Raw genomic sequence first — 23,602 nt, 5'->3', positions numbered from 1 at the left:
GTGGCTTGCTTCGTGGCACGTGACCTCTGACCCCGCAAGTGACCTCTCCAGGGAATTGGTCAGCCAGGCTCCTAATTACATGACCTAAGACCTGACCTTCATACGCCCACGCCATCCCTCCCTCCTTACCCCCTTCCTTGGTTTGTCTCTTGGGGGCGTATTGAGACATTTCGCCGCCCAAGAACACATATTTGACAAGGCTTTCGTAGGAGTTGTGGGCATTTCCAGGAGTAGTTTTATGACCCTGGTGGTAGTTTGACCCTTCCTCTGTACCATGAACCTAGGAAACACATATTTGGCAAGGCTTCCGTAGGAGTTGTGGGCATTTCCAGGAGTAGTTTTATGACCCTGGTGGTAGTCTGACCCTTCCTCTGTACCATGAACCTAGGAAACACATATTTGGCAAGGCTTTCGTGGGAGTTTTGGGCATTTCCAGGAGTAGTTTTATGACCCTGGTGGTAGTTTTGTAACAGCCACCGCTCAAGCAGTCGCGTGCTCTCTTCCAGTGAAAAAACAAAAATGGGGTGCAGCAGGCATAGATCATTGTTCATTCTTTTTTGTCAATGTTTTTTTTCGTGTGCTCCTGTCCTTGCTGTTTCTTGTGTCTAATTGTTTATCTCTTGTTACTTGTTTATCTTCTACTGTCGTCCCACGTCCTCATTCTTATTCTTTATTTTGTGTCAATGTTTTCGTTCGTGCTCTCCTGTCTGTTTCTGTCTAATCTATTGTTTATCTCTTCTCTTTGTTACTTGTTTATCTTCCACTGTCCGTCCACGTCCTCTTTGTCGTCCACCGTTACACACATACACTTCACAATAACTGCCCCACAAACAAACATTCACACCACACAACACACACACAAACACTACACCTATCCAAACAAACAATCTTGAGTTGTGTTGTAAGTAACCCTGGCAAATAAGTTTGACCCTTCCTCTGTACCATGAACCTGAAGAAACACTCATTAGAACCCGACTGACCCTCTCTTTAACCTTTAGAAATTGTTAATGTGAGAAGCGATAGTGTCTTATATAACACCAACCTTATTCTCCTCCTCCTCCTCCTCTTCTTTCCCTATATTTTCCACATTCTTCTCATTCTTTTAGTTATTCTTTACTCCCTCTATCCCTACCTAGCATTTTCCGACCGACCTTGTTTTTTTTCCCTCCTCCTCCTCCTCCTCCTCTTCTCCATATCCCCAACTTTATTATGCACATTGTCTTCGATCCCTTCCAGTTCCTTTAACTCCTTCTCTCCTTTCTCCCTTCATTCTCTTTTCCCTTAGTTCATTCCAACCCACTTTTCTCCCTCCTTCCTTCTTTCCTTCGCTTCCCATTTAAATATTGATAAGTTCTTTCCTTCACCAAATGTGTGTGTGTGTGTGTGTGTGTGTGTGTGTGTGTGTGTGTGTGTGTGTGTGTGAGAGAGAGAGAGAGAGAGAGAGAGAGAGAGAGAGAGAGAGAGAGAGAGAGAGAGAGAGAGAGAGAGAGAGAGAGAGAACGGGGGAGTATAAGAACCATCGATTTTTTTCAATATAAAGCTTATAATAATAATAATAATAATAAAAATAATAAAAATAATAATAATAATAATAATAATAATAATAATATAGAAAAAATTGTAGATAATTACTCTCTCTCTCTCTCTCTCTCTCTCTCTCTCTCTCTCTCTCTCTCTCAAGATTAAATTTTAAGGTAACAAAGCGAGTCACACCCACGCTTACGCAGCCAGAGTCGAGGTGTGGGAGGGAGGGAGGGAGAGGAGGGAGGGAGGGAGGAGGGAAAGGGAGGAGAGGAAAGAAGGGAAGGAGAGGTCACCGTGATGCTGTGTGGGAGGCAGAGAGAGAGAGAGAGAGAGAGAGAGAGAGAGAGGTGGAGTGGAGAAGGGAAGGGGAAGGAATGATGCAGGAATTCTGAACGTGGGAAGTGAATATGAGAGAGAGAGAGAGAGAGAGAGAGAGAGAGAGAGAGAGAGAGAGAGAGAGAGAGAGAGAGAGAGAGAGAGAGAGAGAGAGAGAGAGAGAGAGAGAGAGAATCTTAAAACATGTGAACCTTGATATAATCGGTCAATACGAGTCTCCATGCTGGGAAGAGGAGGAGGAGGAGGAGGAGGAGGAGGTGATAATGATTAGTGGCTGAAGGGAAGAGAGGTATGGAGGTGGATATGAGGAGGAGGAAGAGGAAGAGGAAGAAGGGAAGGAGGAGGCGAGTATAAGAAAATGATAATTACATATATACTTCTCTTTGCAATACCACGACCACCACGACCACCACCACCACCACGACCACCACCACCACCACGACCACATACCACCTGCCCATTACCGCACATCCACCTGTCAACCTCCCTCCTCCACCTGTCACCGCCTCCTCCTCCTCCTCCTCCTCCTCTTCAGCACTGTGCCACCTGTTCCTCCTCTTCGCCGGCTGTAGGTAGAAGGAAACTGTCTTCTTTATATGGAGGGCAAGGAGGAGGAGAAGGAGGAGGAGGAGGAGGAGGAAAGATTATAGCAGAAGACGAGTTGGGGGAGGACGCAGGAGAGCGAGAGAGAGAGAGAGAGAGAGAGAGAGAGAGAGAGAGAGAGAGAGTTGAATGTACGGTAGCAAAAATCTGAAATAAAAAGGAAGGAAAAGAGGAGGAGGAGGAGGAGGAGGAGGAGGAGGAAGCTGCTACAACCCACACATCCTGATTTCTGGCATCTCTCTCTCTCTCTCTCTCTCTCTCTCTCTCTCTCTCTCTCTCTCTCTCTCTGCGGCCCTCTCGGTAATGTTATTCTCCAACCTTGTTTTTCTCCTATTCCCTCCTCCTCCCCCTCCTCCTCCTCCTCCTCCTCCTCCTCCTCCTCCTCCTCCATCTCCTCCTCCTCCTCCCGGCCATGCCACTTTGGATCTATATTCAGGTTGAGTGGAGTCCAGCCAAGGTCACTGCCCTGCCCACCCATCCACCATCACCACCTCCTTGATCACCACCACCACCACCACAACTTCTAAGAAACACCATCATTATGTAGTTCTCGCCTCTATCAGCACCACAACCTCATCACCCCCTTCAAATCCTAACTTAAATAATGGTGTACGGGGCAGCTATAGCGGTGGTGTTAGTGGCGGTGGTGGTGGCGCTCGATTTTGAGGGTCATTACATGCTCGAAGGGAAATGAACGCCCCTTAGCTATCATTACCCCTCCCCCTCTCTCTCTCTCTCTCTCTCTCTCTCGTCGTTGTCATCGTCGTTTTTTTCTTTCCTACGTGTGTGTGTGTGTGTGTATCGTCCATTAGGGCAGAGATAAAAGGTAACACGTGGAGGAGAGAGAAAAAGGGAGGGAGGGAGGGAGAGAAGAGATATTATGAAGGGAGAGGAAGGAGAGGAAGGGGAAACGGTATAGTAGGGGAGAAAATGGGAAGGAAGGGGAATAAATGAGGGAGGGAGAGGAGGAGGGAGAGGAGGTACGGAGGAAAGCGGAGTGAAGGGAGGAATAACAAGGGGAGGAGAGAGAGGGAGAGAGGAAGACAGGGAGGAAGAGAGGGAGTCAGTGAGATAAGAGAGAGCTGTGTGTGTGTGTGTGTGTGTGTGTGTGTGTGTGTGTACCTTCCTCCGTGGTTATGACTCACCGTAAAAGGATGCAGGTAGAATGGAGAACTTACGTAAAAAATAATTAAGTCCTTATGGGTGATTACGTGTTTATCTTTTAAGGATATGATGGGAGAGAGATATTGGAGGGGCTGCACTTAAGGTCTGATATGGGGGAGGGTTGTTGTGGTTGTTGTTATGGTGGTGGTGGTAGTGGTGGTGGTAGTGGTGTTTGTATGTCAGTTATATATTCGTTAGTTGTTGCTGATGATCGCTAGTTAACCATTTGTTTAGCTGCAGTTCTTGTTTTCTGTTGTTCGTTATTGATGTTGTTCATGTTGTTGTTGGTGTTCATGCTTACTGTTTATTGTACCTATTATCGTGCTAACTAGTCTTGTTGTTTGTCCTTCTGTTCAGCTCCTTTAGGTTGTTGTTGTTGTTGTCATTTCTATTAATTTAAAAGGACAAACACTTTCATTCATGCAGCGCGTCAGAGAGAATTCAAACTGTCGTGGAGCGAGAAAGAAGTGTTGAAACCCACACATTAACACACTCCTTTTCACTATCTATGGATTAAAAACCGACACTAAAGGCTTACGGTCCCTATATCATGAACCTGCTCAGCGACGGGCCTAAAATCCCGTCGGTTGGGTCGACTGAGAGATGGCGCTGATAACACTGTTGGTTGGAGCGACTAAAAGATGGCGCTGATAAGACTGAATCGCGTCTCAGTCACACGCAAGGCTGAGACGGATGACGGCTTAGCAGATTACACGTTAATACGATAAGTGGCCGTGGTAGTGGTGGTGGTGGCGGCGGCGGTGGTGGTGGACGGTAAGGTCGCGCAATACAAGGCGTTTAATTAATGAATATCGCTGCGTAGAAAGAAGTCAAGAAGAAGCAGCAGAGAAGAAAAGGCGCACCTGACATCACCGTAGCCGATCCAGGATTCAGTACGTTTCCTAACTAGTAGAAGGTAATGTTATAATTGTATTTCGTAAAGAATCCTTATAACCAAAAACGAACTAAAATTATGGGTTTTCTTTTTCTTGAACAGAACATTGAATAAACAACAGAACAATAATATGAAAATACGTATAGCTACCGTTGGCAGGTCATCGTACTCAGAGCACAGTATTTACCGGTTTCTGACGCCTAACTGTTGCCAAGAAACATCAGGATCCAACTCTTTTAACGATACCTATAAATTAGTTTCGCTATTGGAGCCCAGAAGACAGTTTAGGGGGGGGGTAAAGATTGCTCCCTCTTGCAAGAGGGAGCACGGGGCTTTGCCAAAGGCGTAGCAGGGAGCCGACAGACCGACTCTATCGGCGATCGAAATCTAGCCGACTAAGTTGGTCTGTCGACGAGGACTGGCGTGTCTCTGCAGTTTGGGGGTAGGAAGTCGGGAAATATAATCGGCAGAGTACGACAATCTGGCAACGTCGAGGCTGTAGCCCGCAGGCCCGAGCCAGCCTATACGCCATTCTGTGGGTGTCAGATACCACAAATAGCATTTTTTTTTTTCTGCGCAAAGCAGGTGATGTCACTTATTGTGACTTCGTGAGCTTTCATATTTATCTATTTGTGTATATTTCATGGTGGCGTAACTTTCATTACTAGTTTAATTTTTACTTGTGACACGAATATGTGACTGGTGACTGTTTGACAAGAGAATTTCACTCAAACAAGTGAATCAGACACCACAGAAATATCACCAGTGTGTGTATGAATGAATACAAAGATAAGCACATACTTTGATTTAACTCTAGGATGTCTCGTGGATCATTAATAAATAAAAACAAAATATCCGGCTAAGCTACTCTTTAGCCCGTTACCGGCTATGGCTGCCAAAAAAGTCCCTCCGCCAAGTTTGTACCCCTCCAATCGGTGATTGTTAGGTACGCCTATTGTAATAGATCCACATGTTAATACGCTAAGTCGCAAAGGGAACAATCGACCACGACACCAGTAAAACAAAAAACAAACTAATACCCTTTTTCCCTTGTTTGCCTCACACAGGGTGAACAGCACCGCCCAGAAACCCGTCATAAGAATCAATCCCTAATACACAAACACATATTCTATTCTTCGTCTCTCAGCCACAAAGCCTCGAGTTCCAATGGTGGCTTCCTGTCTTCCCCTTTCTTCAGACAATCTTAATTTATGGTCGCAAGAAACAGAGCGTCTTCAAAATCGTTATATGGAGCGCTGATAATAATGGATGCACTTCCTTATCTTGCCATCAAAGAGACATGGGTTCATTTATTTTCCTTAATTCCTCTTCTTCCTCTCCGCCTCATCCTCCCTCAGCGTACGGAGACAAAACACATCCTGACAGACCGGCGTGTCCACAATATTAATTAGGTCACAGCTCCTTTTCCTAATGTACTTATTCCGTGTTCTTTTTTTATAGTTTTTTTTTTTATATCATCATCTCCGTATAAGAAACCTCATCGTCTTTATATAAGATTCTCCTCGGGGTTAGAATTAATGCGTGTTTATTTATTTATTTATTTTTTATTCGTAAAGTTAACGCATACTGAATCATTAACACCTATCCGCATGATTATCATTTCTAACTTTTCATTTCTTTTACATTCACAAGTATTTTCAATTCGTAAGTGACGCATGATTATTATTCTCGACTTCTCATTTTGTAGTTTTGTTTTCATGTTCAAGTTTATTTTTAACCCCTAAAGGTGACAAGTATACTAGCTTAATTAACATCCTCCCACGTGATTACCATTCTTAGCTTCATTAATGCCGCTTGTTGTATTCCTGCAGGTAACAGAAAGTTTCGTTTGGTCGGCGCAACATCTGTGGTCATATGCCGGAGAGAGACAGAAGGGGAAGGAATTATAGGAGAAAGGAACAGATCCCAGGATACGGGACACAACCCCCGATTAATACCTGGTACCCATTCACTGCTGGGTGGACAGCGGCGTAGGGTATCGGAAAAGCCGCCCAAATTGTTCCACTCCGCCCGGGAATCGAACCCGGGCTCTCTTAGTTGTAAGCCGAGTGTGCTAACCACTGCACCACGAAGCCCCCTGTGCAGGTAACAACTTCCCCTCTACTTATAACTCCCAAACCTGCTCCTACTGGCCAAACGGCTTGTGACTGTTTTAACGACTACATCAGTGCCCTTGTTATGTTTGATCCGTTCTTCCTTCTTGTTCTCCTTCTTTCCACGATTATCATTAGAGAAACTGCAAAGACACAGTGAAAATATCCGTAATGAAGGTGACAGGTGAGTGGTGTTTGTTACCCACGATTATCATTATGGATTTTATTATTGCTCATATAGTTGTTGTTTTTCTTATTTCCATTTATTCCTTTTTTTCTATTGTTGCTATTTCCTTCTTCTTTCCTCTCTTTCTCTAATATTTCTTAGCCTCTCGTTCTACTTCTTCTCTCTCGGTTTATCTCCCTTAATTTTTTGTTTGTTTCTTCTTTCCTTCTTTTTCATTCTCTATTCATCCGACGTTCTTCCCTTCAACCTCTTCTCTTTCCTCCTCCTCCTCCTCCTTATTCCTTCTTTTCTATTGTTGCTATTTCCTCCTTCCTTCTTTTTCCAGTCTTCCTTCCTCTCTTTCTCTAATATTTCTCAGCCTCTCGTTCTTTTTTCTTCTCTCTCCGTTTGTCTCCCTTGATTTTTCCTGTCTCTTCTTTCCTTCTTTTTCATTCTCTATTCATCCGACTTTCTTTCCTTCAACTTCTTCTCTTTCCTCCTCCTCCTCCTTCACCGCCTCCTTCACTAGAGGGCGTGGCGGCGACCCTGCAGACAACCCCGAAGTGTTAAATTCCCACCCTGAGGAACGAACTATCTTATGCCCAACACCACCACGACGCTCCCCCTCTAGAAGGCCAACATGTACCCCCCTTCATGAGCCCCTCCCCTCCCCTCCCCCCTTTATTACCTCCACCTCCCCGGCCACTTGTTTTCTACGTCTGTCCTTCACTTTTACTTGTTTTTTTGTTTGGTATTGTTTTCTTTGTTTCTTTACTGGTTATCTATTTTTCTATTTTCGGCTCCAGTTTTCGCCTTTCATATTCTTTTTTTTAATATGATGTTATTTTTTCTTTATTTCATTTCTCTCAATTTCAATTTTCCCTTTCTGATTGCATTCTTTTTGTGTGATTGTATATTTTGTTTCTTTCTTTAATCTCTCTCTCTCTCTCTCTCTCTCTCTCATCCCAGCATCCTTTCATGTGGCTGCTGCTGTCCATCTCACTCGCTTTCACTCACTTCATGGGACACAAACTCAACACACACACATAAAAAGATACAAAAATCCTTTCTTTTGCTTGTTAACAATGATCACTTAGTCGATCAGCCAGTCATCATTTAGTTAGTCAATTATTTACTTATTTATTCATTTATATATATTTTCTAAGCAAACATGAAGATATCAGTCCATCAATCAGTTTTATATTTGAATTTAAGGTAATTAGTTATTCAGTCAGTCAGCGATTTAGAATGTGACTTAGTTATTTTGTCAGTTAAATAGTCAGTCAGTCAGTCAGTCAGCCATCCAGTCAGTTAGCAAGTCAGTTAGTCATCCATTCAGTCATCCATCCATCCAGTCAGTCAGTCAGTCAGTCAGCAAGTCAGTCATCCATCCATCCATCCATCTAGTCAGTCAGTCAGTCAGTCAGTCAGTCAGTTAGTTAGTTAGTTAGTTAGTTATTTAGTCATCCATCCATCCAGTCAGTCAATCAGTCAGTCAGTCAGTCAGTTAGTTAGTTAGTTATTTAGTCATCCATCCATCTAGTCAGTCAGTCAGTCAGTCAGTCAGTTAGTTAGTTAGTTAGTTAGTAAGTCATCCATCTATCCAGTCAGTCAGTCAGTTAGTTAGTTAGTAAGTTAGTTAGTTAGTAAGTCATCCATCTATCCAGTCAGTCAGTCAGTCAGTCAGTTAGTTAGTTAGTTAGTCATCCATCCATCCAGTCAGTCAGTCAATCAGTCAGTCAGTCAATCAGTCAGTCAGTCAGTCAGTCAGTCAGTCAGTCAGCCATCTCGGTCGACTCAGCCTTCTCCTTTGTCTTTTCAGCGGTGTTGTTTTCCAATTTCCTTCTTCTTCTATCTTTCCCTCGATCTTTCTATCTTTCTCTGTGTCTCTTTGATCTAGTATAAACCGATGTTGCCGCGAGTCTCTCTCTCTCTCTCTCTCTCTCTCTCTCTCTCTCTCTCTCTCTCTCTCTGAGTAAAACGAGAGAGAGAGAGAGAGAGAGAGAGAGAGGGAGAGAATAATGGAGGCCTGGGGAGGTTATTTCTGTTTATCTGTAGGTATTGTCATTTGTCTCTGTCTGTCTGTTTGTCTGCCTGTCTACCCGTGTGTTTGTCTGCCTGTCGGTTACTGTGTTTGTCTGTCTGGATGTAAAGGTCAGATATGCATGAGTAAACAGCGCGACAAAACAATAACAACAACAGAAACAACAAACCATTTCACAAAGACACGGATGGCTATACAATGGTTCAGTGAAAATAATTCGTAAACAATGAGAATTAATTAGTAAACGCACTCAGCATTGAAAGCGCCGTAGAGACTGTTAGTATTTTTAGCTGTCAAGGGTGTGAACGGAGTGGCAGGGGGTTGTAGTTGTGGTGGTGGTGGTGGTGGTGGTTGTAGATTCATGAGAAGGATATGTCAAGTTTCTAATTAAAGCGACCATATCGATTCTCTATTCTTAGCTTGATTTTTTTTCTTCTTACCTTTAAAGAGGTTATTCTGGTTTACATAGTCACACCACCACTACCACCACCACTACTACTACCCACACCACCACCACCCTCACTACCCACACCACCCCCACAAATACCACCACCTCCACCTGTACAGTCACACCCTTCCCACGCCACCACCAACAACAACGATTCAATTTCTGAAGAGGGCGCGTCAACATCATTTGGCCAGGTGTGCGTGGAGGAATGCACGTACGAACACACACACACACATACACACACACACACACACACACACATACACACAAGTTGCCTGACCTTCACTCTCTTTATAGACAAGATTAAAAGAGAAAACGGGAGGCCCTGACCACTAGACACATTGTTGCTGCTGCTTCGATATCAATACTTCTACACTTGATATTACTTTTTTTTTACAGCAGAGGAGACAGAGCAAGGCGTTAAAAAAAACAATAATGAAAAAAAGAAAAAAGCCCGCTACTTACTGCTCCTGAATAGAGAGGCCAAAAAGAGACTTATGTTGACCTTGATGAGAACAGTGTAATGCTCTGAATAATTCCATTGGACATGCGAATATTTCTCTTTAATGATATCGTTTTTTATTAATAATTCCAACAACTGATTATATTAAAGACGAAATAGTAGGAGGGAGAGGTAAAAAAAAAAACATCGATCAGTATTATATTAAACACTACTATTACTACTACTACTACTACTACTACTACTACTATTACTACTACTACTACTACTACTACTACCACTACTACTACTACTACTACTGCTATAACTACTACTACTACTGCTATAACTACTACTACTACTGCTATCCCATCATCAGCGCCACCATTAACACGCTATCATCACCACCAAACACACACACCCTCCCCTTTATCTACAAACACATTACCGCTCCCACCACCACCATCACCACCACCACCATCACCACCACCACTATCAACACCATCTCCACTACCGAGACGACATACCACAACACACAATACACTTAGTGACCATTTTCACCACCACCACCACCACATACCAAGTCACCGACATCACAGTTTATTAGATAGTCACAACGCCCACGTACACACCTACACACCAAGACACACACACACACACACACACACGACTAATGGCCTTCACTTGGGAAAAAGAAGTAAGATGGAGGAGGAGGAGGAGGAGGAGAGGAAGATTAAAAAGACAAGGAAGATGGAATAAGGCAAATACCATGAAGATGAGAGAGAGAGAGAGAGAGAGAGAGAGAGAGAGAGAGAGAGAGAGAGAGAGAGAGAGAGAGAGAGAGAGAGAGAACACCTGGAGACAAGCCAAAGAGGTGAGAAAGAAGGAAGGAGTGAAGAGAGGGAAGGAGGCATGGAGGAGTAACGTAAACAATACTTCTCTCCCTTACTAAGAGGAAAAATGATGAGGGGATAAGAGTTTGGAGGGAAAAAGTAGATACAGGAGAAGGAGGAGGAGGAGGAGGAGAGGAAGTAATGAAGGATGAAAGATGAAGCGAGAGAGAAAAGAAAGAAGTGGTGGAGGAAAGGAAAAGAGAAGAAGAGGCAATAAGGGAGGAAGGAAGAAGAGGAGGAGGAGGGAGGTGGAGGTAAAAATGTGAAAGAGGAATGGAGAGAATGCAGGGAATGTGGGAAGGAATGAGACAATGATGGGAGGGAAAAAGAGGAAGAGGAAAAGAGAGAAAAGGAGAGGGAATGAGGAAAACAGGTGTAGAGGAGAGGAAGGAAGGAGGAGGTAGCTATGAGAGAAATGTAGAGGCGGAGGAAAGAAGAAATAATAATAGGAATAGGAAAAGGGAATGGGAGAGGATAGGAAGAGGAAGAGAGGAAATAAGCAGAAGCGAACAACCCATCATCACTCACGCTCCCCTCCTCCTCCTCCTCCTCCTCCTGCAGCAAAACGTTAAAGCTGAGGAACGGTTGTGCTCTGCTGACCTGCGGAGGAGGAGGAGGAGGAGGAGGAGGAGAGAAAGATACAACACAACATCCGTCACGTCCTCAGCAAGTTAAAATGTTCTTCCTCTTTTATTCTTCATTAAATTTTGCCAACATTCTTGAACTGTGCCGAGGAGGAGGAGGAGGAGGGATGGATGGAGGGAGGAGAGTGGAGGATGAAGAAAGAGGTGAATGGGTGTAGGAGGGAGGTGAAGTAAAGGAAAACAAAGGAGGAAAACAAAAGAAAAAGACAAGAGTTGAGTGGGTGTAGGAGGGAGATGAAGAAGAAAAAACAAAGGAGGAAAACAAAGAAGAAAAAGACAAGAGGTTAGTGGGTGTAGGAGGGAGATGAAGAAGAAAAAACAAAGGAGGAAAACAAAGAAGAAAAAGACAAGAGGTTAGTGGGTGTAGGAGGGAGATGAAGAAGAAGGAAAAACAAAGGAGGAAAATAAAGAAGAAAAAGACAAGAGGTTAGTGGGTGTAGGAGGGAGATGAAGAAGAAGGAAAAACAAAGGAGGAAAACAAAGAAGAAAAAGACAAGAAGTGAGTGGGTGTAGGAGGGAGATGAAGAAGAAGGAAAAACAAAGGAGGAAAACAAAGAAGAAAAAGACAAGAGGTGAGTGGGTGTAGGAGGGAGATGAAGAAGAAGGAAAAACAAAGGAGGAAAAACAAAGAAGAAAAAAGGCAGAGACGAAGAGGAAAACAATACGAAAGTTAAGCATCAACAACAACAACAAAAACAAACAGAATCAAACAAATGCAAGTTAATGAACAGGCTATATTCTCTTTCCTCTGCAAGTCTTGAAACCTGCCGAAGGAAAGCAGATGACGAGGCGGCCAGAGACGAGAACATTCTTCCCTGCGATAGCATTTCGTTATTCTCCTCTTCCTCTTCCTCCATCTTCTCTTCCTCCTCCTTTTTCTGCCAGTGTTTTCCTATCTTTCAACAGCACTCCTATCAACACTACATCCATTCTCCTGACCCTTCTTCTTCTCCACCTTGCTTTCATCCTCCTTGACTTCCTCTTTCTATTCTTCTCTTGTTCCTTTTTGTTCTTTGTTTTCACGATCGTTCAATCCATCTTTCCTTCGCCTCCTTCTCTTTTTACTATTCCTCCTTTGTTTGATGTGTTTTTTTCCTTCTCTTTCTCCTCTCCTATTTTCTTTCTTATAATGTGGCTGCTCCTTCCTTCCCTTAACCTCTATTTTCTATTTTTCTTTCTCTTCCTTCCCTCTTTATCCTTTTTTTCTTCTCTTTCCTTCCTCCTACTTCTCTCAAAATACTACTACTACTACTACTACTACTACTACTACTACTACTACTACTACTACTAATAATAATAATAATAATAATGTTACTACTACTACTACTACTACTACTAATAATCATTCCTCCTCCTTATTCTTCTTCCTCCTCCTCCTCCTCGTGTCCATTATGTGTCAACCAACCTGGAACACTATAAGAGGATGACAACCTGACGAGACCCAACCCGTCAGCACACCCACATGATAGGCTGACAATGCTTGCTGCTACTCTCTCTCTCTCTCTCTCTCTCTCTCACGCTGCATAAAGATCAATACAGGGGAAGAGGAGGCTACTGTTACGCTATCAAAGACTCCCACTTACACAATAGTCCACCCTCCCCCCTTCCCTCCCCACAACGCCCACCACCCCAAACGCCCACTCTCCACCCCCTTAAACAGCCCCCGAACTATACGGCCTGCCCCTGACCCCAGTTCCCTTCCCTGCAGCCCCACATGACCCCTTAAACAAGCCCCTTCCCTCCCCCCTTGACTCATTCACACACACTGCCCCATCTCATCCCGCCCCGCCCCATCCGCCCACCCGCCCACCCCGCCCTAAAGTAACACAAAGCAACGCAGCACAATATAATGCAATCCTCCTCCCTCCCCCCCTTCTCCTCCCATCCCCCCTTCCCTCCCCCCCACCGTAGGGTCAGTGAACGGCCTAGTACCTCGATGGACCTTATTATTAACCTCAAAACTCAGCCGTTGGAAAGTACGTACTGCGCGCCGGGGATGAACGGGGATAGGTGGACCAGGGGAGGAGGGGAAGGGGGGGGGAGAGAGATTGGGGCAAAACAAGGAAGGGAGAGTGGGAAGCGGAAAACAGTGGAAATGGGGCAAGTGGATAGACGGTAATAGACGGAATGGAGTAGACAGACGGTAATAGACGGAATGGAGTGAATAGACGGTAATAACAGAGGAGAAAAGGACGGGAAAAGAACATACCAGGGAAATGAGGAAGGGAGGAGGGGAAACGGCGCAAGGTAAGAATGAAACAGGTATAAAACGGGAATGCAAGAGACGGGGCGGAAAAGGATACTAATAGAGGGGAATGGGGCAGGAAGGGACGGCAAGAGACAAATACCAGGGCGTATACGGTGTGAAGAAAAGCTAAGAAAGGACGGAAGTGTGAGAGGCGTGGGATGAAACGGAAAGGGAAAGTCCTAAGTCTATATATACCAAGTCAAGTCACTCTGCTTCAAAACTGCGACCGGTACGCGCAGGAGGCGGTTTGGGGGCGGAGCAGCGGGATGACGTCACTTGAAGCTAAAAAAAAAAATACCCGCCAGTTCAGGGGTGACTAAAGTTGGGGGCCGAATGTGCACTCTGGATGTGCATTCTCGCCTCCTTTCACAGCGCGTTCAGGCAAGCCACTGACGAAAAAATATGTCTTTTTATTGTGCTATTGCCTGACTGTAATTCCATTGCCTACAAACGGCGGTGTGGGGTGTGAGGGAGGGCATGATGAAGTGATTGATTTAAATTAGTCCGCCTTTCTTCGTTTTCTCTAAATCCCTGTTTCTACATTCTCTAGTTTGGCTCCAAGCAACGTCACGCATAAACCACGCCTCGGCCGTGTCTCCTCCCACAAACCTGCGTATGACTTGACTTGGTGTATATAGACTTAGGGAAAGGAGAGGATACGAAACACGGGGACGGGAAAAGATGAAGCGTGCAGAAACGGGACAAAACGGAAATGGAACTGGGCGAAGAAGAGGGGGAAAGAGGGGAATAATATAAAGACGAAATGGGGGAAAAGTAAAAGAGGCGTTGAGGGGAAAAGGGGAGGGGGAAAAGAGGGGAAAAGTGGAGAGAACGGAACAGGAAATCACGGAAATGGGACAAAAGGGGGAGAGTGAGGCGGGGATCAGGGAAGGGATGTGTTGGAAAGGGTTCGCTAATACATTGAATTTTCCCTTTTTGTTATTCTTTATTTTACGGTCAATAGAAACGTCGATTAAATGGAGGGGGAAAAAAACATTGCAGGGAACCAACAGAGGGGAGAAAAAAAAAGATTAAACCACTGGGGAAAAAAACGGATTAACTGAATATAGAAAAAAAGGAGAATGAAAGGAGAGAAGGAAGAGAAAAAGCTTAATCGATAAAATAATAATCGGCTTCAATCTATTAAGGAAAAACGTTGAAGGTGACCAACAAAGAAAGGAAAAAACTGCAAGAATTAAGTCACTGGGGAAAAACCGGATCAATATAGAGAAAGGGGATTAGAGAGGAGGGGAGGGGGCGGAGAGGGGGGGAGGTTGTTGGACTCACTCGGTCGATGGAATTAGTCACGAATTCAAAGGTTGCATGAGCTGGCACACGGGATATACTCTTTGTTGTGCAGTAACGCCCCCTACCCAGCCCCCTCACCTGCCCAAATTCACTCCAATCACACACACCCAATCTTTCATCTACCTTACCCCCTCACCTATACCCAAATTCACTTCAACCACACACCAACTCAATCTTCCATCTACCTTACCCCCAAATCCACTCCAACCACCCCCCCACCAAATCTTCCATCTACCTAACTCCCTCAGCTACCCAGATTCACTCCAACCACACACCAACTCAATCTTCCATCTACTAACCCCCTCACCTCCCCAAATCCACTTCAACCACACACCCACCCAGTCTTCCATCTACCAAACCACACCCCAACCCAAACTAACCCAGCCCAACCCAACCCAACCCAACCCAACCTAACCTAACCTAACCCAACCTAACCTAACCTAACCTAACCCAATCCCCAATTTACCCAATCCTACTCCAACCTTGCGCAACCTAACCCCCAACTTCATACCATCTCAATCCCCTACCTACCCAACCTAACTTTCCTCAATCAATCTAAGTCCGAACCTCACACAAACCCGATGCCCAACCTACACTACCACATACCAACCTAACCCCCAACCTCAAACACTCTCTCAACCTCACTCCAACCCAACCTAACCCTTCAACCTCCACTGCCTTCCCTTTACCCAACCCAACTTACCTGGCTTTATCAATTCTCAACCTTATTCGCTTCACACCTACACCGACCCTTCAGTACCCAACCCCACCTAACTCATTATACTCACACTTCAACCAACCTAACTTATTTCATCCAAGTCTACCTATCCTATACCCACCTTACCCCAGTCCACTCTCTCCTTAGACCAAAGAACCCCAATAACACTCACACCCACCCACACACACACCAAATACATGTTGATCAGCACCTCCCCGACTGTAGACTGATAGATGCGGTTCAGTATAGGCAATATTCGACATGCTATAATACCTCCCAGACCGCTATCACCTTCACCCTGCTATATAGATCACCCTAATGCTTACCTTATGTTGCCAACTCTTCCGACCCTACCCTTTCCCTGCCAAATGTAACACCCTCAGACTTATGCCCCCACTTATACTGCCCTCTCTCCCTACCCTGCCCCTCCCTACCTTCAGATCACTCATAACACACCACTTCTCCCCTTACCTGCCCACCAGTCACCTCTACCTGGTCCCTCCCGCCTCCCCGCTCCTCCCTTTCCCTCTCAGCTAGGCACACGCAAAAAAAAAAAAAAAAAAGAGGGGGGGGGGGGGAGATAAATAAAAAAAAGAGCGTGGGAGCATTGGTGGAAGTAGTGCACTGATTCCTGCATTGGGGTCAGGACTGGTGTGTGTGTGTGTGTGTGTGTGTGTGTGTGTGTGTGTGTGTGTGTGTGTGTGTGTGAAAGTGAGTAGGGAATAACGTACAGTCGCTTTAATCCTCTCTCTCTCTCTCTCTCTCTCTCTCTCTCTCTCTCTCTCTCTCTCTCTCACACCAAAACAAACACACCAAACGAAAATCACACACAACCGCTATTTTTTTCTTCTCTTTTTTCTCTCGGTTTTAATTATTTCAAGACCCTTCCTCCCCTTCCTCGGCCACGCCCTTCCCAGATATAAACAGGAGAGTAAACAGGGCCACGAGGCTACGAGGGGAGGGGAAGGGGGGAGGGGAAGAGAGGGCGGAGAAAGGGGGAGGGGCAGTATAGTATATCGATTCTCACCCACCGGCTGCTGACCATGATTAAATAAAAAGCCAGGTGGGGAAGGTGAGGGGAAGGTGAGGGGATGGGGGAGGGGTAAAGGTGGGGAAGGCAGGTGAAAAAAAAGATGGGGTAGAGGAAGGGAGGAGAGGGGATGGGAGGGGAAGGAGGAAGGAGAGGAAGCAGGGGAAGGAGGGGAGGAGAAATGCTACATCTGGAAGTTCAAGGTGAGGAAGAGAAGAAGGGGAGGGAGGGGGGGAGGGGGAAGAAGAGAAAGGGAAGGAAATAAAGGAGGGAGGGAGGGAGGAAAAGAAAGGCTGAAAGAGGGAGGGGAGGGAGGTATGGAGGGAGAAACACACACACACACACACACACACACACACACACACACACACACACACACACACACACACACACACATTCATTCATTCTTTTGTTTTCCGACTTTTAAACTATTTTCAAGCCTTTCATTTTGGGGGGAATTATTTTTTTTCTTATTTTCTTTCCTCTTCATAGCTACTAATATTGCCTTTTCTTTTTAGTTTCCTCAGTAAGGGTCGATGTTTATTTATCTTCCCTCTTCTCTTCAGTCTTCCTCCGCCTGCTTATACTCCAAGTCCTCCATCATCACAACCATCAGCTCTTTTTTTTTTTTGGGGGGGGGATTCATCTTTCCCTCCTCCTCCTTTCGTGTTCCTCGTCCTCAGCCTCTTGTTATGCTATTCTCGAAGCAATTAGCGCGCTTCAAACACGACCGGTCGATCATCACCACCACCAGCACCAACAGCCTCCCATCACCATCAAAACCACCACCAATACCACCACCACCACAACCACCACTACCACTACAACCTTCACCAGCACTAACAGCCTCCCATCACAATCAAAACCACCTCCATCAATATAGCATCTCTTCCTTACACCTCCCCCTCTATCACCACCACCACCAACACCACTACCTGTATCCCATCACCTCCATAGCCAACTCTACGATTCATTCTTCACCTCCACTTCTCTCACACCATCCCCACCATCACCAGCTCCATTACTCCTATAGCGTTCACCTCCACCACCACCACCACCCTTTCACCGTACCCACACTATTAGTATTACACCCTCTACCTATGCAGATCGTACCGTATCCTGCCACACCTTTCCAGCAGGACATGACAAGACAACCCCTTCTCTCTCTCTCTCTCTCTCTCTCTCTCTCTCTCTCTCTCTCTCTCTCTCTCTCTCTCTCTCTCGCTCTCTCTCATTGTCCACATTATTGTCTTCACTTGCCCTTGTCTGCTGGCCATTGCGACACACACACACACACACACACACACACACACACACACACACACACACACACACACCTCCGCGTCCGTGGTGATGAGAGTGATGGACAGGAGGAGGAGGAGGAGGGTGGTTATGGAGGGGAAGGATAATGGTACCTGATGGTTATGATGATGATGATGATGATGATGATGATGATGATGATGATGAGGAGGAGGAGGAGGAGGAGGAGGAGGAGAAGAATGATCGTAACAAAGAAGGGTATTGAATGTGGTGATAATAATAATAATAATAATAATAATAATAATAATAATAATAATAATAATAATAATAATAATAATAATAGACTCCTCCATCTATTCCATTACCATCAAAGAGAGGCAGATACAACCACCACCACCACTACCACCACCACCATCATCACCACCACTCGGGGGCGTAAGTGCGTCACCACCACCATCACCACCCTACCACCACCACACCCCCACCACAATGCACTTCACTCCCCCGTTAGAATCCAGCGAGTGATCCCGGGGGCAATATAAGAGGGACCCTAGGGCGTTGCGGGGCGGGCGTAACGGGGCACTGGACGGGGCACTAAGAAAGGTAATGCTCGCGTATGTACCTCGGGTGTTAGGCAAAGGGCGCGGCTTGAGTCCTCTCGCGGCACTGTCTGAACGTTGACTGGCCGGCGGGTGGGACTGGGACCTGGGAGAGGGTGGCGGAGGTGGGGAGATAAGGAGGGAGGGGTGGATACGCTGGGGGAGAGAGCCACCGGGGGATGCCTATGCCTCCACGGTCAGGGCCTCTCCTCTCCTCTCCTCCGCCTCCACTCTCCATTCCACTTCTTCTTGGGTACCTCCACCACCGAGATCTTCACCTTCATCTCCTCTTCCTCCGGATCTCCCCTTCTCTCCTCCACTTCCCGTTTTCTATTTTCATTCTTCTTCCAGGTCTTTTCCCCTCCTCCTCCACCTCCACTCTCCATTCCACTTCTTCTTGGGTACCTCCACCACCGTCCCTTCCTTCCCTTCTTGGTCTTTTCAATACCCATTTTCACCTTCATCTCCTCTTCCTCCAAATCTCCCCTTCTATTCTCCTCCACTCCCCGTTTTCTATTTTCATTCTTCTTCCTGGTCTTTTCTTTTCCCCTCCTCCTCCACCTCCACTCTCCATTCCACTTCTTCTTAGGTACCTCCACCACCGTCTCTTCCTTCCCTTCTTGGTCTTTTCCATCCCCAGCTTCACCCTCATCTACTCTTCACTAACCTAACCTAACCTATCCTACAGAGGGCCGTATTTTAAGACACCATCGCTTCTCACATCAACTATTTCTAAAGGTCAAAGAGGGGATCAATCTGGTTTTCATGAGTGTTTTTTAAGGTTCATGGCACAGAAAAAGGGTCAAACTACCAATGGAAGGGCCTACAGCTCCTACGAAAGCCATGTCAAATATGTGAACTTGGCCGACGAAATGTTTTAAAATACGACCCCATCTCCCCTTCTATTCTCCTCCACTCCCCGTTTTCTATTTTCATTCTTCTTCCTGGGCTTTTCCCCTCCTCCTCCCCCTCCTCCTCCTCCTCCTCCTTTATTGGATTTTCCATTCTCCATATCTTCCCTTTCCACTTCCTCCTCCGCAGCTTTTTTTCCCACCTCTCCTTCCCATTCCTTCTCCCCTTCTCTTCTCCACCTCTTCCCTTCCAATTTCCACATCCGCAATGGTCATTTTTTCACCTAACCACCTCCTTCCCTATTCACATTCTTCTTGCCTACGCCCCCTTCACTCCATTTCTCTCTCCCCCTCATTCCATAGTCACTACACATCTGCCTTGACTGCCACACCTGTCGACACCTGCCAATCCTCTCATTAGTTGTCCCTGGAATAGTAACTAAGCCTTATTCTCGCTCTCACCCTTCCTCCTCCTCCTTCTACTACTACTACTACTACTACTACTACTACTACCTTCCTTCTTCCTCCTCTCCATCTGTTTACAACTCCCTCCTTTCATCTGATACTCCCTAACCAACAACTAAAATCACCTGTTTCTACTACCATACCTATCACCTGCTAATTCACTGCTATTACTTCTTTCCCATCTGCTTCTTCCTCTGCTTCTCGTCTCCCTATCTGCTACGTCCTTGCCCACCTACTGAATCCTTACGTCCTGCTCCCATTTACCTTGCCCTACCAATACTATTCCACACCCGCTACCTTGACCCCCCCCACACACACCTGCCAGACGGGAGAGCAAGTGATATTACCCCCCCCCCCAACCCCTTTTTTCATCCCCTCTCAATGCTCCCCTTCGCCCCAATATGTCCATGCCCCCAATTACCCTTACTAATTTTATCTCCCCAATCTATTATTATTATTATTATTACTACTGTACTCTTCTTCCTCCACCTGTATCTCCTTCCCCATTTACACCTGTCCTTGACCCATACAACTGTGCTTTTTCTCCTCCTCCATCTCGTCCTCCTCCTCCTCCTCCTCCTCCTGGTGACCTCAGCCCGCAGGAAGCTGAACCAAACCTGTTCCAAATACGTCCCAGACACCGCTGCAGGTTGGTCGAACTCGTCCTGTCTATCTCATTACGAAGTCTCTCTCTTTCTCTCTCTCTCTCTCTCTTCTCTCTCTTCTCTTCTCTTCTCTTCTCTTCTCTTCTCTCTCTCATGGTGACACGCTACATAAACGCTCCACCTCTAATACGAACATATCATCATCATCATCATCATCATCACCATCAATAACAATAACGCTTACCTCACCATCACCCCACCACCACCACCATCACCACACCCTCCGCCACGCCACATTCCAGCACCAGCACAGTCACTACCACTAACACCGCGTTTTTGTTATTGCCCAACTAACTCCACCACCACCACCACCACCACATTCCACTCCAACCATGCCCAACCCCGCCCCACTACCACCACCACCACCACACGGAATATTACCCCCTTATCTCTCTCTCTCTCTCTCTCTCACTCTCTCTCTCTCTGATGTGGTAGAAAAAAATATCTCAGTTTTTCACACACACACACACACACACACACACACACACACACACACACACACACGAAAGCAATCTCCATTCAAGAACCTTCACACACGCAAACTCTCATTTCTTTTTTTTTTTCTTATTTTATTTTTACTCTCCAATACTGTTGTCTGGACGCCATGTGTGTGTGTGTGTGTGTGTGTGTGTGTGTGTGTGTGTGTGTGTGTGTGAGAGAGAGAGAGAGAGAGAGAGAGAGAGAGAGAGAGAGAGAGAGAGAGAGAGAGAGAGAGAGAGAGAGAGAGAGAGAGAGAGAGAGAGAGAGAGAGAGAGAGAGAGAGAGAGAGAGAGAGAGAGAGAGAGAGAGAGAGAGAGAGGGGTCGTGCCAGTGAAAAGGTGAAACTCGCCACGCCAGAAACAAAAGAACAACAGAAGAAGAAGAAGAAGAAGAAGAAGAAGAAGAAGAAGAAGAAGAAGAAATAGAAGGTAAGCAAATAGAAGGGGAGATGACTTAGAGGGAGAGGGCAGGGGAGGAGAAGGGAAGGGGAGAACATGAAGGAGGAATGGAGAGACAATACCTTAGAAACTTGACCGTAATGGGGCTGGCGGGGCGGGGCGGGGCATGGAGAAGGGCATGGGGCAGCGTATACTTGACTCCCCAACCCCCCTCTATTCCCCGTTGCCTTGACCTTCACCTCTCCCCACCCCATCACCCTGACCCCTTCCTTTCCCCTCCCTCCAGACAACTTTTCCACTCTTCCTTCCTCCCCCTCACCCCAACTTCTTTTCTTCCCTTCCCCTTCACTGCATAACACCCTTCCCTGTACCCATCACTCCTCCTCCTCCCTTCTTCCCCATCTTCTCCCTCGCCTTTACCCTTCGTACTCCTCCCTATTCCTCTTTCTTCCTCCCTTCCTTCTTCCTCCTCTTCCCTCTCTTCATTCAACCCTCTCCCTTTCTTCCCCTCTCCATCCTTACCTGCCTTTGTTACCTCTCTTCATGACCTCTTCTCTCTCTCTCTCTCTCTCTCTCTCTCTCTCTCTCTCTCTCTTCAACCCTTCAGAGCCATCCCCTTTTCCATTATTATTATTACTCCTCTTCCTCCTCCTCCTCCTCCTCCTCCTCCTCGTCAATACCACTGCAGTCAACACGCCACTTAGGGCACGACTAGGACCCGTCTCTCTCTCTCTCTCTCTCTCTCTCTCTCTCTCTCTCTCTCTCTCTCTCTCTCTCTCTCTCTCTCTCTCTCTCTCTCTCTCTCATAATCTCCCCACTTAAAGAGATGTCAAATTAAAGAGGAAGAGGAGGAGGAGGAGGGGGAGGAGGAGGAAGAGGAGGAGGAGGAGGAGGAGGAGGAGGAGGAGGAGGAGGAGGAGGAGGAGGAGGATTATACAGAACGCAGTATCTCCCTTCAAACTTTCTCCCCAGATTGTAACTACTCAAAATAATTCCCGCGTAGAGAGTACACACACACACACACACACACACACACACACACACACACAAGGCACAACACTTCCAAGATCTGAGTTGCCAGTGAATGGAGGTTCGTGTTGCATTAATTAAGAGTGTTTCCTAGAAGTGTTGTGAAGACCTCTCTCTAAAATCAACCCCCAGCCTGCGACGGAGATGAGCAATGAGGCCACGCACACAACAAAGGAGACAGCTTAAGGGCACCAAAAAAAGGAAACATTAATAAAAAAAAGCCCGCTACTTGCTGCTCCTAAAAAGAATCCAAAGAGGCGGCCGAAAGAGAAGTCAATTTCGGGAGGAGAGGTGCCCTAGACTTTACCTTCCTATTGCTCGTATATACTCTTTTTTAAGTTTAACTGAATGTGTCTATTTTCACCGGCTGCCTTTGTGTTGCTGTTGTTGTTTTTTGCTGTTTGACCCTCCCTTTGACCTTCTTAATTGTAGTTATCTATATCTCCTTTATTCCATTTTTAGTATTATTAATATTCTCCATGTCTACCTCAGTTTCCCCTTCAAACAAGGATAAACACGCCACGGGTCGCAGGGTTTATGTAGCCTGATGTATTTTCTTGTTTATTATTACTACTCCTTAACAGAAAACGGAACTTTGCAGGGGTGACCATAAACAATCCTCCTCCTCCTACCTTCCTCTATTTCCAGGAATAAAAGAATAAAAAAAATACCGGTGCAAGATTATTTATATACACCTAAAAAAAAAAATAAGAGAAAAAAAGAGAAAGCGGCGGGAAACCAATTACAGAATGAAACAAAGAAGAAAAAAAAAAGAGTAAGAGCGTCAAAAATATCACACTAAAAGATAGATCGCAAGAAACTAAAAGGAGAGAAAATAATAAAATAAATAAAAGAAAGAGAAAGTAAAGAGAAAGGTATTTACTGATCAAAGTGGGTGACCTGGTCCCCCCCCCCCCATCAAAGTAGTTACCAGCGTCAACCTCAATTTACCTGACACAGTAAACTAACCTCCTTTAGTACAACCTTCTCAACCTTATTTAATCAATCTTTTCAACCTCATTTAATCAACCTTCTCAACCTCATTTAACCAACCTTAACAAACTTTTTTAACCACCTTAAGAGCCTCATTTAATCAGACTTTAAAACCTCATTTATTCAACCTTTTCAACCTCTTTCAATCTACCTCTCAACATTATTCCATCTTCCTTAAAAACCTTATCTTATCAACCGTTTCAAACTTATTTACTTTACCTTGTCAATTTCATTCAATCTACCTCTTTAATCTCATTAGAGTAAATCTTTGCACATCATAATCTCTCC

At 45.6% G+C, this 23,602-nt stretch overlaps 1 protein-coding gene across 4 annotated transcripts in view; it reads right to left on the bottom strand.

Annotated features, from left to right (window-relative positions):
• LOC126987512 (cytohesin-1-like) overlaps nucleotides 1-23,602 on the bottom strand; it is a 121,446-nt gene that overhangs the window by 62,574 nt on the left and 35,270 nt on the right. The window contains exon 1 of one of the 4 annotated variants that reach the window (XM_050844506.1): nucleotides 18,457-18,546. The exons of the other annotated variants lie outside the window; for them this stretch is intronic. The gene's annotated coding sequence lies outside the window, so the exon portion shown is untranslated. Of the gene's footprint in view, nucleotides 1-18,456; nucleotides 18,547-23,602 lie in introns of those variants that run through there. 4 annotated transcript variants of the gene reach the window in all.

This window comes from Eriocheir sinensis, chromosome 65 (genome assembly GCF_024679095.1).
Source record: "Eriocheir sinensis breed Jianghai 21 chromosome 65, ASM2467909v1, whole genome shotgun sequence".
Lineage (NCBI taxonomy): Eukaryota > Metazoa > Arthropoda > Malacostraca > Decapoda > Varunidae > Eriocheir > Eriocheir sinensis.
This window is presented reverse-complemented; position numbering and strand designations above follow the sequence as displayed.